Here is a 13317-nt window from a genome sequence, read left to right on the forward strand (position 1 = left end):
CCCTCAGCACTTTAAATATGTCTTGCCACTCTCTTCTGACTTTCCATTGAAAAGTCTGGTGTCAGACATATTGGAGCTCCATTGTATGTTGTTTCTTCTCTCTTGCTGCTTTTAGAATCCTTTCTTTGATTTTTGGGAGTTTGTTTATTAAATGCCTTGAGGTCATCTTCCTTGGATTAAGTCTGCTTGGTGTTCGTACAACCTTCTTATATTCGGATACTCCCATCTTTCAGTAGGACTGGGAAGTTTTCTGTTTGTATTCCTTTGAATAAACTTTCTACTTCTTTTTCTCTCTTTCTTCTTTAAGGTCAGTAACTCAAATTTGCCCCTTTGAGGCTATTTTCATAGAGGCTCTTTTCTGTATCTTTTAGGCGTGCTTCTTCTTCTTCTTTTTTTTTTTTATTCTTTTTTCTTTTGTCTCTTCTGTGTATTTTCAAATAGCTTGCCTTGAAGCTCACTAATTATTTCTTCTCCTTGATCAATTCTACTAATAAAAGACTCTGGTGCATTCTGCAGTGTGACAATTGCATTTTTCTGCTTCAGAGTTTCTGCTTGATTCTTTTTGATTATTTTCATCTCTGTTAAATTTATCTGATAGAATTCGGAATTCCTTCTCTGTTTAGTTTTGAATTCCTTTGCCTTAAGACAGTCATTTTGAATTCTCTGTCTGAAAGTCCACACATCTCTTTTTCCAGGATTGGTTCTTGGTGCCTTATTTCGTTCATCTGGTCAGGTCATGTTCCCCTGGATGGTGTTAATGCTAGCACATTTTCTTCAGTGTCTTAACATCGAAGAGTTTGGTATTTATTGTAGTCTTCACTATCTGGACTTGTCTATACCTGTTCTTCTTGGGAATGCTTTCTAGATATTTTCAAAGAGAGCACCCCAAGCCCAATAATGCTGTGGTTATTGTAGACTCACTGATGTACCACCTTGATGGTCTTGGGCAAGATCTGGGAGAATTCTCTCATTACCCCTTGCAGACCCTTGTTCTCTTCCCTCACTTTCTAGTAAACAAACAGAGTCTCTCTCTGTTCTGAGCCACCTACAGCTAGGGGTGGAGTGACACAAGTACCACTGTGACTGCCCCGGATCAGACCTGAAGCCATTACAGCACTGGGTTTCATCTAAGGCCTGCTGCAACCACTCCCTGGTTACTGCCTATGTTTGCTCAAGGCCCTGGGACTCTACAATCAGCAGGTGGCAAAGCCAGCCAAGCCTGTGTCCTTCCCTTCAGGGTGGCAAGTTCTCTCAGGCCCCAGTGAATCCACAGTTTCTGTCTGGGAGTCAGGGACTAGAGTCACAAACCTTAGAAATCTACATGGTGTACTCTTGTACTGTGGCTGAGCTGACACTCAACCACAAGATACAGTCCTTTCCACTCTTTTCTCCCCTTTCTGAAGTCAGAGAAGCTTCACCTCATAGTCACAGCCACCACAGGCCATGAGGAATTCTGCCTGACTACTGCTGACGTTCCCATAGGGCCCAATGATTCTTAAATAAGCATGTGATGAATGCTGCCTGACCTGGGGCTCAGCTTTTAGGGCAGTAGGCTCCCCGCTGGGCCAGGGCAAGTCCTGAGATACTTGAAAAGAGCGAAGACCTGGAATCAGGGACCCCAAGAGCCCACTTGGTATTCTCTATCCTCCTGTGGCCATGCTGGTACGTAAAAGTGCAAGGCAAATTCCCCTGTATTTTTTCTTCTGCTTTTCTCAAGTGGAAGGAGGTTGGGGTGCCTGTGGCAATTTCTTAAGACAACAATAAAGTTTGCTGTATCACTTGACTCTTCCTTTCATGAGAGATTTCTCTGTAGCCACCACAGCCAGTAACATGCTGGATCTCACCTGAAGCCAGTGAATCTCAGAAGCTCACTCAAGGCCCTCGATGTAGTTTCTGGGTATTGCTGCTGGTTGTTCAGGGCCCAAGGGCTCTTCAGTTAGCAGGTGATAAATGGTTCCAAGAATAGTTTATTCTTTTCAAGGTAATAGTTTCCATTCTGGGCCAGGTTGTGTCTAGAAAAGTTGTCTGGGAGCTAGGGCCTAGGAAGGGGGTCCTCATGACTGAGCAGTGCCCTATTCTACTGTGGCAGAGCTGGTATTCAAGATGCAAGACAAGGTCCTCCTCTGTCTTTCCTCTTCTTTCTTCAAGCGTAAGGAAGGGGTCTCTTTGGAGCCAGGTGCTATACAGCCTGTGGTTAGGGGAAAGGTGGCACCAGTATTTCCTTAGCTGCCCCAGATGTCTCAGTAGGTTGTGTGCTCCACTGTCTCTTAGCCTGGTTCAGCACTAGGACTTGCCTAAGAGTTGCAGTCCTTATGTCCTAGATTGCCTTTCATGTTTACTTAGAGACTCAGAGCACTTTGGCCCTTGGTGGTGAGGTTTGTGGGAATTCAAGTTTGCACCTTTGGAATTGGTAATTCCCCTCTGGCTAGGGCTGGTTTAAATGCTCCCTCTGTGGTTGGGCATCAGCTGAAGTTGGCCTGGTTTTGCTTTCTGCTCTACCAGGACAGCACTGAGTTCAGTGGCTCACAATTGCTCTGTTCTCCCTCCCCCATCACCCAGAGATGCTCTCTTCAAAATGCTGGCAGTGCTGGGGTGATGGGGGTGGGGTGGCACTGGCAAATCAAGCCTTTTTTCTATCTCTTCAGTACCTCTTTCAGTGACGTGTAGTTAAAACCAGGTACTATGAGGGCTCACCTGGTTTTTAGCTCTTATGAAGGTTTTTAAAATTTTTTTCTTTTTAGATAGTGGTTAGGTTGATGTACTTGCGGGGGATATGATCAGTGGAGTTGTCTATCCTGCCATCTTACTCTGCCTCCCAGATAATTACATCACAAAGCATTTATTAATAATTAGGTGGGTAGCAAGATATTGTACAGATGTACCCAATGAAAAATTGTTTTTTATTAGAGAAGTGAAATATGCTTATTTAAGTGGTTCAAATTGTGCACCAAGTGTACAAATTTGAATCTGTTGTCTACCACTATTAACTGCTTAGATGGTATCCTTTTAGGCTTCATTTATACTGACTTTGAAGATAGTTCAAGTTTGGTTTCAGACCACCACAATTAAATGAATGTTGCAATAAAGAAAGTCACAGAAATTGTTTTGTTTTCCAGTGTATTTAAAAGTTATGTTTAACCATACTGTAGTATATTAACTGTGCAATAGCATTATATCTAAGAAAACGATATACATACCTTAATTAAAGCATATTGTATTGCTAATAAAAACACTGACAATCATCTGAACATTCAGTAAGTTATGGTCTTGTTGCTTGTGGACGGTCTTGCCTCAATATTGTTGGCTGTTGGCTGATAAGGGTGGTGGTTGTTGAAGGTTGGGGTGCCTGTGGCAATTTCTTAAGATAACAATAAAGTTTGCTGTATCACTTGAGTCTTGCTTTCATGACAGATTTCTCTGTAGCTTACTATGTTGTTTGATAGCATTTTACCCACAGTAGAACTTCTTTCAAGATTGGAGTCAGTCCTCTCAAACCCTGCCACTCTTTTATCAGCTAAGTTTACATAGTATTCTAAATCCTTTGTTTTAATTTCTATAATGTTTAGAGCATCTTCACCAGAAGAAGTTTCCATCTCAAGAAACTAATTTTCTTGCTCATCTGTAAGAAGTAACTCTTCATAGATTAGCGTTATCTTAAGCTTGCAGCAATCCAGTCACATCTTTGGGCTCCATTTTAAATTCTAGTTCTCATTCTATCTCCACCACCTCTACAATTACTCTTTCCACTGAAACCTTAAACTCCTCAAAGTCATCCATGAACATTAGAATCAACTTCTTCCAAACTTCTGTTAATGTTGATATTTGACTTCCTCTCAGGAATCACAAATTTATTATTGTTTTCTAGAATGGTGAATCCTTTCCAGAAGGTTTTCAAGTTACATTGCCAAGATCCATCAGAGGACTCACTGTGTATGGCACCCATAGCCTTGCAAGACGTATTTCTTAAATAATAAGATGTGAAAGTCAAAATCACTTCTTGATCCATGGGCTACAAAGTGGAGGTTGTGTTAGTGGACATTAAAACATTAATCTCACAACCTACAGAATGGGAGAAAATTTTTGCAATCTACCCATCTGACAAAGGGCTAATATTCAGACTCTACAAAGAATTTAAACAAATGTACAAGAAAAAGCCCATCAAAAAGTGGGCAAAGGATATGAACAGATACTTCTCAAAAGAACACATTTATGCAGCCAACAAGCTTATGAAAAAATGCTCATCACCACTGGTCATTAGAGAGATGAAAATCAAAACCAAAATGCGATACCATCTCATGGCAGTTAGAATGCCAATCATTAAAAAGTCAGGAAACAACAGATGCTGGAGAGGATATGGAGAAATAGGAACGCTTTTACACTATTGGTGGGAGTGTAAATTAGTTCAACCATTGTGGAAGACAGTGTGGTGACTCCTCAAGGATCTAGAACTAGAAATACCATTTGACCCAGTGATCCCATTACTGGGTATAGACCCAAAGGATTATAAATCATGCTACTATAAAAACACATGCACACATATGTTTACTGCAGCACTGTTTACAATAGCGAAGTCTTGGAACCAACCCAAATGCCCATCGATGATAGGATAGATAAAGAAAATGTGGCACATATATACCATGGAATATTATGCAGCCATAAAAATGGATGAGTTCATGTCGTTTGCAGGGATGTGGATGAAACTGGAAACTGGAAACGAAATCGTTCTGAGCAAAGTGACACAAGAAGAGAAAACCAAACACTGCATGTTCTCACTCATAGGTGGGAGCTGAACAATGAGAACACATAGACACAGGGAGGGGAACATCACACACTGGGGCCTGTTGAGGGGAGAGGGGTTGGGGGAGGAATAGCATTAGGAGAAATACCCAGTGTAAATGATGAGCTGATGGGTGCAGCAAACAAACATGGCACATGTATACCTATGTAACAAACCTGAATGTTGTGCACATGTACCACAGAACTTAAAGTTTAATAATAAAAAAAAATTGAAAAAAATACAAAAAATATTAATCTCCTTCTACATCTCTACCAGCTCTTGTGTGATCATGCATGCTTTGTCGATAAACAGTAACATTTTGAAGAGTTTTTTTTTTTTTGGTCTGAGCAATAGGTCTTAAAAGTGGGCTTAAAATATTCAGTAAATAATTATGTAAACAGACATACTGTCTCCCAGGCTTTCTTGTTTCATTTATAGAGCAGGCAGAGTAGATTTAGCATAATTCTTAGGGGCCCTAGGATTTTTGAAATGGTAAATGATCATGGGGTTCAACTTCAGGTCACTAGCTACATTAGCCCCTAACAAGAAAGTCAGACTGTTCTTTGAATCTTTGGAGCCAGGCTGACTTCTCCAGCTATAAAAGTCCTAGATGGCATCTTCTTCCAATATAAAGCTGTTTCATCCATATTAATCATCTGTTGTTTAATGTAGTCACCTTTATCAATTATCTTAGCTAGATCTCCTGGATAGCTTGCTGCAGCTTTTACGTGAGCACTTGCTGCCTCACCCTGCACTATTTTGTTGTTGTTTTGAGATGGAGTCTTGCTCTGCTGCCAGGCTGGAGTGCAATGGCGCGATCTTGGCTCCCTGCAACCTCCGCCTCCTGGGTTCAAGCAATTCTCCTGCCTCAACCTCCTGAGTAGCTGGGATTACAGACACACACCATCACGTCCAGCTACATTTTGGAATTTTAGTAGAGACGGAGTTTCACTATGTTGGCCAGGATGGTCTCAATCTCTTGACCTCATGATCCACCTGCCTCGGCCTCCCAAAGTGCTGGGATTACAGGCATGAGCCACCGTGCCTAGCCTGTACTTTTGTATTATGGAGACAGTTCCTTTCCTTAAACCTCATGAATAAACCTCTACTAGCTTCAAACTCTTCTTCTGCAGCTTTCTCACCTCTCTCAGCCTTCTTAGAACTGAAGAGAGTTAGGGCCTCACTCTGGATTAGACTTTGGGTTAAGGGAATATTATAGCTGCTTTGAGCTTCTATATAGGCTATTCAAACTTTTAAAATATCAGTAATAAGGCTGTTTTGTTTTCTTATTCATGTGTTCACTGGAGTAGCACTTTTAATTTTCTTCAAGAGCTTTTCCTTTTCATTCAAAACTTGGCTATTTTGCAAAAGAGGCCTAGCTTTTGGCTTCTCTCAATAAGCATAATCATTTCTAGCTTTTAATTTAAAGTGACAACTGTCCTTCCTGTTAAAAACTGTCAATAAACTAGGTATTAAAGGAACATATCTCAAAATGATAAGGATCATCGGTGACAAACTCACAGCCAACATTATACTGAATGGACGAAAGATGGAAATATTCCTCTTGAAAAGTGGCACAAGACAGGGATGCCCTCTCTGACCACTTCTATTCAACATAGTACTGAAATCTTAGCCAGAGAAATCAGGCAAGAGACGGAAATAAAGGGCATCTAAATAGGAAGAGAAGAAGCCAAACTATTTCTGTTTGTAGATGACAAGATACTATATCTAGATAACTCCATAGTTTCAACCCAAAAGCCCCTTAAGCTGATGAACAACTGCAGCAAAGTTTCAGGATACAAAATCAATGTACAAAAATTACTAGCATCACTTGCCTTGTTTATTGTTGCACTCCCAATATGTTTCTGGTGAATGGTAGGCAATTACTAGATACTTGTTATTTAAGTGAAAGGTATAGAAAAACTGGAAAATTTTCATATGCCATTCCTAAATATTTAGTACACACTGAAACAAGGATTCTAGAGGCAAGTGAGGTCTAAGCTTTTCTTAGGAAGGCATACAGTGCATTAAAAATTAATAAATACTTGAGAATTTAATCAACAATAATACTGTGCTCTTAATATGCATTACTGCTTAGTAATACTTCCTCTTTAGTGGTTTTGCTTCCAATATGAACTTTGAAACTAGCTAGGATTCACGCCAAATTTAGCCAGTAATCTCACCGTATCTTCTGTTCACCTGCACTTTGGGGCTGCTTATTTTGCCCAAGGAGAACAATGCTCATTGAGTTACATATGAATGGACCAGGTAGTGCTTGCGCTCTTTGATTGCTACAATGATTACATTTCTTACATCACCATTCAATGCTGATGGCTATGGTTATCTCAGCCATGACAGCAGGAGCCATAGTTCCTTTATGCACCACTTGTTTAGATGCTTCTGCCGAAAATTGATAGATGAAAATATAGCTCATGTACCATCACTTTGTTTCTAAAAGAGAGCAACAAACAAATGAATAACAAACAACTCTCTTATCCTCCAGAAGTATGGAGAAGTTAGAATTCCCTGTGTTTGTTCTCTTTTTACTTCTTCCCATCCAGGCACTCAAAATAGTGTTAAAAATTCTTTTTCATTTATTTAACTTATTCTAAAGCTGTCAGTCATGTTTACTGCTATAGCAATGAATTTAAACTTCTAAAGCATATGTTAGGTGGATAGAGCATTGCAACACATTTTTAAAACAAATGTAGGTTATTTGTTGCTTTACATCTCTATGGCTATGAAGATTGTGTCTGAAGGCCATTTGAGAAATTTGCTTCAAAATATATTGATCATTTTTGTATAATTTAAAGACATTTTATAAAATTTTGGAATTGGAGTATTCAAATGCAATAATACATTCTTGTACCTTCACCTACATTATTGAACAATACAAAGTACACTAGTTCTGCTGGTTCTTTGATGTTATAAGAATTTTACACTTCTAGATTTTGAGTTGTTATTTGCACCTTGGTAGTATTCAGTAAAGAAAATGAAAAGTAGTTTCATGTACTGATATAAAATAACGGAGCACTCAAGCATAAAATTTTACTGGATGCTAAAATCATTTGTTTTTTGCTCCTGTAAATCATAGGTTAATTTTAGTGTTCAAACCACATATGTCTCCCAAAATATGTTTAAAACCTTTACACAGTCTAGAGTCTCTTCACCAGTTAAGAAGCAGATTGTATATTTGTAGCCTTTAGGGTCTCAGGAAATGATTCAAACTGTTCTTAGAAGTGATGCAGTGAGCAAGAAAATTCCAATAACAATTTTGGCATTAGATTTCTGACAGATTTTGGTTCACAGAATAGAATCACAGATGTGATTAAACAATTCTGAACGTTTTCACAACACATATGGATGGCTTTCAGATCCAGTTATCATGTTCCCAAACATCTTCAGATCAAAGGAGAAAACAAAACTATCTGACATTCTTTAGAGTTTGGGATAGCCACTCATTTTTTCGTTAACAAACATTTCTTGAGCAACTATGATGTGCCTAGCACTATTCCAGAGGCATGGGATACAGCTACAAATAAAATTGATGAAAGATTCTGATTTCATAAAGTATTAACTTTACTTGCCTTTATTTACATAAAATAAGTAAATTGTATAGTATGTTAGAAGTTAATAAGTGCTATGGGAGGAAAGGGAATGTGGAGCAGGACAAAGGGAGTGGCAGTTGCTGAAGAGGGCATTGCAATTGGAGCGTGTGATCAGACTTATTAAGAAGGTGACATTTGAGTCAAGACTTGAAGGGAGTGACAGAGGTAGTCATGCAGGTATTAGGCAAGAGCATTCTAATACTAGGACAATTCATGCAAAGGCATAGAAGTGGGAATTTTCCTGGTGTGTTGAAGGAAGAGCAAAAAGGCCTATGTGGCTAGAGTGAAGAGAGTAAGAGGAAAGTAGCTAAAACTATGTTCAGAGTGGGAACAGGGGTCAGATCAACAGACTGCTGTAAGGACTTCAGATTTTTTACTATGAATGGGGAGCCAGCAGGGTTTTGAGTGTCCCTGGGGCTGATATTCTGAGATTAGGTGGTAGGGGGTAGAATGGCAGCAGTTAAGAGCAGATGAAGACAGGGAAAGAGCTGTTGGTGGCCTGGTCCAGGGTGGTAGCAGTGAGAAGTGTGGGAAACAGTTGAATTCTGGATATATTTTGAAAGTAACAGCAGCCAAATTTTTTTGATAGGTGACAAAAGGGGCATGAGTTATTAAATAAGATTGTGGAGTGGGTGAGAGGAGCCGTCGGGGCAACACAACGATAAACTATAAAACATATTTCTAGTGTAGGACGTATTTCATATTATTGTCATTTTCCAGTGTGTTATTACTTATGTTATTTCAGTGTTTAAATAAGAACCATCTGGAAATTTCCACTGTGGCCTAATTCAAGCTACTGACATGATGTCCCTGAAAGTGGAATTGGGAAGATATGAGTACAATAGGCTGTTGAAAGACAGGGCAAGCTGCTTGGAGCACACTGTGACTGAGCTCTGTGGCTTAGAACTCATCTTTCCAGTATCAACTGGACATTGTTGGGGCCTCCTGAGCCTTAGGGCAGGCTAGTTTGTTACATACACACTAGACTTTATATGTCTATATATGTGTCGACCTTAGACCATAATTCAGCTGTTACATTTTGTAGGGCTAAGACTTTATTTAAAATAAGCATTCTTTTGGGAGAAAATTGGCTATAGGCTATTCTAGGAATCAGAGTCTTTTTTTCCATTTTCTTGTTTGGATATTTGGAATTAATTCATAATTTACACATATTTCTTTAAGTTGAGTACTTACAGACTGCTGACAACTATTGATAACTTTGATTTTTGGTTCTAAGACATTTTGGTGTAAACCAATGATACTTGAAAATCTATATATTCTCTTTAAATGTAATTCATTGAAATATTAATTTAGCAAACTCATTTTATAGTCCAATGAACAGTGACTTGTAAAATGAAGTCTATTTGATTGCATGACTTCATGAAAAATGCTGATATGTTTAACTTGGCTAATATAGAAAGTGTTCTATTGTTTGTAGTAGTGGTGGTGTTTTTCACCAAGTGTGCTGTGTTAAAGCCCATCTTGAATATTAAGCATTTGTTCCATGTATTGCTGCAAAATACCCTGGTTCTATAATCCTTTAAAGACAAATTGAGTGAAACAAATCTGACCAGTCCTGGGGGTATTAGTTATATTTTGAAACGAACTCAAGCCCAGATACACATTTCTAAATTGTGATTTTCATGGAAAGTGATTATTCAGGACTGGTAGTAATATGAAATGTTGTAGTTTGGTAGATGTGTTATATTATGAAAATTGACAAAAGTAAGAGTTTTTGTTTTGTTTTGTTTTTTGTGTTTCATGAGACATAATGCCTTACTGTCATCAAACTTCAAAACCTTATACATAATATAAACTTATTTGTGCTAACTTCTTATTTTTAAAATTTGAGATGAAATTGACACATATGTATTATCTAATATAGTAGCTCTTGCAATATATGGTTTTTGAGCATTTAAAGTGTGGCTGGTCTGACTGAGGAACTACATTTTAAATTTTATTTAATTTTAAATAATTTAAATTTAAATTCATATGGCCATATGTGGCTAGTGGCTACAATATGGAACAGTGCAGCCTCAGACAGTACCTCTCAACTGCGGATCTAGAAGGGAGTTAAATCGTCGTGCCCAAAGGCACGCACTGTTTCTAATTAATCAGTTTACCTCTTGTGCATCAAGAATACTATGTATCATTATTAGACTAATTAAGAAAATAGTGTCTCAAATTATTTTCTGTGAGGCCTAATTCTCTCACAGCATCTAATTGAGAATGGCTGTTTTAGAAAGTTCCCTCATTTCCTTTTCCATTCATACCATCCCCAAAGATCCCCCAAATGAAAATCACTATTCTTTTGTTTGTATCCATTGATGATTTTTGTCTGTTCTTTGACTTCATACAGATAGAAATATACAGTGTGTTTTATGTTGGGGATGACTTCTGTCACTTTACAAAATGTTTTTGAGATCCATATTGTATCTAGTAATAGTTCATTTATTTATATTGCTATGCAGTATTTCATTGTATCAACATATCAAAATTTGTTTACCTATTTCTAAATTTGTCCATTTCATTTAAGTTGACAAATTTATTAACATAAAATTTTTAGAACATCTTCTATTATCTCATTAATTTCTATAGTATCTATAATAATGTCCCCTATCTCATATTTGATGTCAGTAATTTACTTATGCCATCTTGCTAGGAGTTTATCAATTTTATAAAAAATTTTTAAAAATGACGTTGACCTTGTTGATTTTCTCTATGGTTTTATATTTTATTTATCCTTTCATCACCATTAGCCCTTTCTTTCACTTATTTTATAAGGTAAAACTAGTTAAAACTAAATCTAGTTTTTCTCATAGGCTTTTATTTATTATATAAATTTCCAGTTGTGTATGAAATACCCATTCTTTCCATTTATTTACTGATTCTGCAGACTTCATTGAGCACCTGTCTACCCCATGGAAGGAGCTGGGATAAGCATTAGTAAACAAGATCACCACAGTTCTTGCCCTTTTGTCTTCACAATTTTGTTCAGTAGGTAGATACTGGGAAAGAAATGGCAAGATAGCCAGGCCTGGTGGCACATGCTTATAATCCCAGCTACTTGGGAGGCTGAGGCAGGAGGATTGCTTGAGCCCAGGAGTTTGAGACCAGCCTGGACAATGTAGTGAGCCCTTAGTCTCACTACAGCTATTACCCACCATCCACTGGAGTTCCTTAATCCCTCAATGAGGCTCTGTGGTCCACTGCAAGGACCCTTTGATTCTACACCTCACCACCTATGAACAGCTCAGTAACAGAGATCATAATTTTATGCACAGTTCTGTTTTGGGGTAGCCTTGGAGTCTGGAGAGCAAAATCTATCAGCACAGGTTTAATTTTTACCCCCAAACCCTGTATTCTTGGCAGGGAGGACAAGTGGGTCTCAAGGGTAGCAGATTCAGAGCTCTACATATGGGAGCAGCTACACCTACCCCCAAGCTCCCTGGGCTGTACAGTGGTTGATGGGCAGATGGGCTTTCACAGTGACACCTTTAGCAAGGCTTCTGGGGTGAACAGCCTGTAGCAGGACATGGTCAGCTCCTCTGCAGTCAAGGACAGTAGGTTCTGTCGTCAGCAGTGTGGCACTGATTGGCATCCTTTCTGGCAATGATGGGGCATATGCGAACATGGCAGTTTCAAAGCTGACCTCATGGGCTGCCATTGCCAGCAAGCCTGCAAAACCATGGCCTAAAATGGAAACAAAGAGTGGGCCTGTCATAGGGGGTGCACTGCCCACTCCATCTATAAAGCATAACATGGATATTGACACCAGGGAAAACAAGGGGCCTGTGCTGAAGACCCCAGACCCACAGAAGACACTATCCTCACAACTCCAGAAGGTGCCTCATCTTCTCCCAATGAAGCTTCCTGCTTTGGCTCAACCACAGTATCAGAACCCTCATCAGTCACTCCAGACCTACTGGATCATTCCTCACATGGAAATATGGCATTTGGGCAGAGAAGAGGGGCCAACAGTGATAGTAACTCTCCTGGAAATACCAAGACTAATTCTGCCCCAAGTGTAAAAAAACCTGAAAGCTGCCCATAATTATAATCCTAAAGAATTTGACTGGAATCTCAAAACTGGACATGTGTGCATTATAAAGAGCTATTCTGAGGATGACATTCACTACTCCATTAAAAGTACTCCATTTTGTGTAGTACAGATCATGCACTATGTACTTGAACAGTGCATTCAGCTCCATAAGCAGCAAAGGGCCTGCCTACCTGCTCTTCAGCATCAGTGGGAGTGGGTATTTCTGTGGGGTGGCCGAGATGAAGTGCTCTGTGGACAGCAGCACCAGTGCTGGAGTCTGGTCTCAAGACAAATGGAAGGGAAATTTTGATATCGAGTGAATTTTTGTCAGTGATGTGCCCAATAACCAGCTCAGGCACATCAGACTGGAGAATCATGACAGCAAGCCAGTCATAAACCATAAAACACAGGAGGTGCCTTTAGAAAAAGAAAAACAAGTGCTGAAAATTATCAGCTTCCTACAAGCACACAACGTCCATCTTCAATGACTTTTCTCACTATGCGAAATGCCAGGACGAGGAGGAGGTGATGTGCAAGGAATGACACAATCAAAATAAACAATAAGAACAAACCAGTTTCTTGTGTGTTCTAACAATTGATTTTGAAAAAGCATTTTTAAAGCATGTGCTTGGTCAGCTCCAGTGTGTTGTCTTGTGCAGGGGTTGAGTATTGCATCTTTGTCTTTTTGTAGTTTTTTTTCCGCCCCCCACAGATGGATCCACATTCACTTGTACTTTTTAAAATGATACTGAAGAACTCACTCTCATGCCTGTAATCCCACCACATTGGGAGGTGGTGGATCATGAGGTTAGGAGTTCGAGACCAGCCTAGCCAAGATGGTGAAACCCCATCTCTACTAAAAATACAAAAATTAGCCAGGCATGGTGGTG

The 13317-nt window shown here is 39.2% G+C and overlaps 1 pseudogene; it reads left to right on the plus strand.

Annotated features, from left to right (window-relative positions):
• LOC112627039 overlaps nt 1-12991 on the plus strand; it is a 59436-nt pseudogene extending 46445 nt beyond the window's left edge.
• The last annotated feature ends 326 nt before the right edge of the window (nt 12992-13317 follow it).

The sequence above is a fragment of the Theropithecus gelada genome, chromosome 6 (assembly GCF_003255815.1).
Source record: "Theropithecus gelada isolate Dixy chromosome 6, Tgel_1.0, whole genome shotgun sequence".
In the NCBI taxonomy this organism is placed as follows: domain Eukaryota; kingdom Metazoa; phylum Chordata; class Mammalia; order Primates; family Cercopithecidae; genus Theropithecus; species Theropithecus gelada.